The sequence below is a fragment of the Balaenoptera acutorostrata genome, chromosome 7 (assembly GCF_949987535.1).
Source record: "Balaenoptera acutorostrata chromosome 7, mBalAcu1.1, whole genome shotgun sequence".
NCBI lineage: Eukaryota > Metazoa > Chordata > Mammalia > Artiodactyla > Balaenopteridae > Balaenoptera > Balaenoptera acutorostrata.
This window is the reverse complement of record NC_080070.1, coordinates 103,522,047-103,526,627: the sequence shown is the minus strand read 5'-3', so window position 1 is coordinate 103,526,627 and position 4,581 is coordinate 103,522,047. Positions and strand designations below refer to the sequence as shown.

Below are 4,581 nucleotides of genomic sequence, written 5' to 3'. Positions count from 1 at the left end.
TTTATCTACATATCAATACCCAGTTTTCCCAGCACCATTTGTTAAAAAGACTGTCCTTTCTTTTTGAAAGGCCTTGGCACTTTTGTTGAGAATCATTCAACCATATATGTGAGGGTTTATTTTGGGACCTCTCTATTCTATTCCACTGGTCTGTCTTTATGCCAGTACCGCAAGAAAATGTTGAAGATAGTATTTTGACTTCAGTCCAAAGAAAAAAAAAGGTTAACCTTGAACTCTTCTCAATAGGTTTGTTGTAGTGGTATCAGTATTATGAAACCATTTTGTGGGTATTGCAGAACTGAGCAAATGAATAACTATAGTAAAGTTCTTGAGAGCCAGGGCAATATAGAAGATGAGAGATACAAGTATGGAATGGGGAAAGGCAAGCAAGAGCCTAGGTCGGATTCTAATTAGAGGTATCCACATAAATTTATTATTTCAATGATGCTCAGTCACTCATTTGCAACGAGCAAAGCCTGAACCCACACCTTCGTTTCTAAATACAATTCTCCACAAAAATGAACCAGGGGTGCATGGAGAAATGGCTTATTCAAAGGCTGGGGCAGAGAAAATCAAGATGAGCCTGGAATATGTTACTGTGCCAGAAAATAAGGAAGTGCTCAGAAAATGATGAGGATATATTAAAAAAATGAAGGGGCTTTCACTGGCCAAGTCTGGGGTAATTTGAGCAGCAAGGTACATAAGAACAATAACAGAATAAATAAAATAAGAATCCATGAGTCCAAAAAAAAAAAAAAAAGAATCCATGAGTCCATATTGACAATAGATAATAAATTAGTAGATATATGGAAAGAAAGGGAAAGCTCTTGCATACAGTGGAGTTCTGATTAACAAACACAGTAGCACTGATGGAAGTACAAAATCGCCATGTAAAAACCATCTTGGTAAAAATAGATTTAGGCAAGAACCAGTATGCATGCCAAATTGGGGGAGGGAGATTTTGGCAAGAAGCAGAGTATTTACATAGTTTCAGAGTGTCCACCTACAAGTTTCTTATTTACTAAAAACGGAAAAATAGTAGCTATAGAGTGGAGAGCCCTGACAACACAGATGACAACTAACTTCTTAAGGGGCAAATGGACCAGGTTTCAATGTAAAAGTCTGGGCCTTGCGGAGGATGATCAACTTAGTATTGATCTCAGAAACATCTCAGTGTAGGTAGGAGGCAGGAAAACATGGGAGGGTGAAGAAACAGCAGATGTTTAGAGGGGACCAAAGAACACGCGTCTACCGCGTTCTAGGAGCTCTTCATCTGAACTACTGAGTAGGGGATGGCCTGGCCCACTGCCCAGATCCCCATCCAAGAAGGGCTTGCTGGGACCTCCCTGGTGGTCCAGTGGTTAAGACTCTGCGCTTCTAACGCAGGGGTCGTGGGTTTGATCCCTGGTCAGGGAACTAAGATCCCAGATGCTGCGCTGTGTGGCCAAAAGAAAAAAAAAGGGGCTTGCTGCTCACCTCTGAGGGAGTGTGGTCCCCAGGCAGCCTCCTGCCAGGGCCTGCAGAGTGGACCCCCCTGGCAGAAAGCTGCCTGACCCCAGGTCACACGCCTCCTAGGGCCACCGGCCTCCAGTGGCTGGTGGGCAGAGGTGTAATGGCCCAGCTCCCGTGAGCAGGATGGGGACATTCTATGGGCAGTGCTCCCTACAGAGCCCAGACCTGCCTGGGAGTCCAGCTTTGTCCTCTGCCAATCCTGCTTCCTCCCCCTGCCTTTCACAGGTTCAGCGATCTCCAATCAACTTGCACCCCAAACTCAGCCTCTGCTTCCTTAGAACCCAACCTGCAAGTGGCCCGCTCAAAAGCTACTGCTTTTTTCACTAAATTAAGAAGGAAAAGAAGGGTAAATCATACACTTACAAAAATACATTGTTTCAAAAGAAAGCAACAGATGAGCACGGGCTGTTCCAACTAATGAAAATCTTGTTTTCAGAAATCTGTTTGTCAGTTATTTGGATTGGGAGATACATTTTTCCAAGATGTATGCTGTTTTGAAGAAGGAGGTTGGATTCTGCATCAGTTTCCTAGGCCTGCTATAAGAAAGTAACAAAAACTGGGTGGCTTAAAACAACAGAAGTTTATAACCTCAGTTCTGGGGGCTGGAAGTCTGTAATCCAGGTGTCAGCGGGGCAGGTGCTCCTGTGGCGCAGCTGAGTAACTCCCATCCGTGCCTCTATCATTACACGGCCCTCTTTCCTCTGCGTCTGTCTTCACATGCATTCTGCTCTGTGTGTGTCTGTTTCCAAGTCTCTTCTTTTTTTTTTTTTAATAAAGAAACCAGTTCTATTGGATTAAGGACCTGCCCTACTGCGGTGTGACCTCATCTTAATTTGCATCTTAATTGTTCCTATTTGCAAATGAGATTAAATTCACAGGTACCAGGAGTTAGGACTTCAATTATCTCTTGTGGAGACTGTAAAGAAAAAACTCCTCCTAGGTGTTTCTTTTCTACTTGCAAAACTTCTGGCCACCAAATGCTGGGGGGAGCTGCCGGGTTTCCCCACACCAAGCAATTCTGCAACACCAGCTGGGGGTTCTACAATTCAGTTCAGTCCTGACACTACCTGGAGTTAGTGTCAGATCCCATAGTGTAAGGGCTCAATCCCACCCTCCACTACAGGTGCCAATGGCAAGTTCAGGTTGTTACCTGTGGTTCTTACCAACTGGCTGTAAATTGGAGGTTCGCATGACCCCCTCCTAGGATTTAATTAATTTACTGGAGTGGCTCACAGAACTCAGAGAAACATTTTACTTACTCGATTACTGGTTTATTATAAGGGTATAACTCAGGAATCGCCAGATGGAAGAGATGCATAGGGCAAGAGGTGTGGAGTTTCTAAGCCCCCTCCAGGCCCCATTCTCTCTGCCCCACCACGTGTTTACCAACCCGGAAGCTCTCTGAATCTTACCCTTTTTGTTTTTATGGAGGCTTCATTATATAGGCATGGTTGATTCAATCATTGGCCTGTCTCCTCTCCCCAGAGGTCGGGGGTGGGAGAAGGTAGGGAGGTAGGGGGATGCAATGAGGGTGGGGCTGAAAGTTCCAACCCTCTAATCACCAGGTTGGTTCTCCTGGCAACAAGCCCCCATCGTTAGGACCTTTCTAAGAGTCACCTCATTAACATACACTCAGGTGTGATTGAAAGGGGCTTTCTTTAGTTGCGGCGAGCAGGGGCTACTCTTCGTTGCAGTGCACGGGATTCTTTTGCGGTGGCTTCTCTTGTTGTGGAGCGTGGGCTCTAGGCATGCGGGCTTCAGTAGTTGTGGCATGCAGGTTCAGTAGTTGTGGCTTGCGGGCTTTAGAGCACAGGCTTAGTAGTTGTGGCGCACGGGCTTAGTTGCTCCGCAGCATGTGGGATCTTCCCAGACCAGGGCTTGAACCCGTGTCCCCAGCATTGGCAGGCGGATTCTTAACCACTGTGCCACCAGGGAAGCCCAAAAGGGGCTTTCTTAAGAATAACAAAAAATACTTGTATTGCTCTCATCACCTGGGAAATTTCAAGTGTTTGGAGAGCTTCGTGCAAGAACAGGGACAAACACCAAACTTAATATTTCTTATTATAAATCACAATATCACAGGGACACAATTCAATGCATGACAGATTCTGTCCTAGACTAGCTTACCAAAGCCTCTCTAAGCCCAATAATGCTGAACTACAGCAGAAACACAGAAAGCAATACTAATAGGAAATATTACCACCATCACCACCCAACTTGCTTGATTCCTTGAAGGTGGCTCTAGGCAGCAGCCTGTTGGGGGTCTTAGAGAAGAGAGGTGAAGAGAGTGACGTAATTTTAGATGTGAGAATGTAATAGGGAGGAACAAATCTGATTCCATATTGGATCTACTTCTTTTACTTTAACCTTTGTATTCTATTGCTTTTGCTAGAAGTTTATCACTAAAGGGAAAGTATACATAATGGCCCATTCCCAGGAACCCTGCCTCCCGTACCTCAGTGTTAAGCTAAAATGCCTTTGTTTAGCTCACAAGAAACATCTTGACCAGGTGCACCTGTAAATGGCTTCAGGAAAGAAGTAGGGCTTCCCTGGTGGCGCAGTGGTTGAGAATCTGCCTGCTAATGCAGGGGACACGGGTTCGAGCCCTGGTCTGGGAACATCCCACATGCCGCGGAGCAACTAGGCCCGTGAGCCACAACTACTGAGCCTGCGTGTCTGGAGCCTGTGCTCCGTTAACAAAAGAGGCCACGATAGTGAGAGGCCCACGCGCCGCGATGAAGAGTGGCCCCCGCTTGCCGCAACTAGAGAAAGCCCTCGCACAGAAAGGAAGACCCAACACAGCCAAAAAAAAAAAAAATAAATAAATAAATAAAGAAGTAATTAACATATCCCCTCTGGAGTCTGGCCGGAACCAGGAAATATTTGCAACAACTTATTGTCTTTTTCACTTTACCGCCTCAGCTACCCCTCTTTGTTCTGTAAAAGAAACTAGCATCCAAACCTGTGGAAGATGGTTCTTTGGGACAATAGTCCATCATCTCAGTCTGCTGGCTTTCCAAATAAAGTCTCTATTCCTTGCCCAATGACTCGTGTCTTGATTTATTGGCC

General features: G+C 45.5%; 1 non-coding gene across 1 annotated transcript; it reads left to right on the top strand.

Annotated features, from left to right (window-relative positions):
• The first annotated feature begins 1,343 nt into the window (after positions 1 to 1,343).
• On the top strand, positions 1,344 to 1,416 carry TRNAR-UCU (transfer RNA arginine (anticodon UCU)). Its single transcript has one exon. It is a non-coding gene; the product is annotated as a tRNA-Arg (tRNA).
• Positions 1,417 to 4,581: the final 3,165 nt, after the last annotated feature.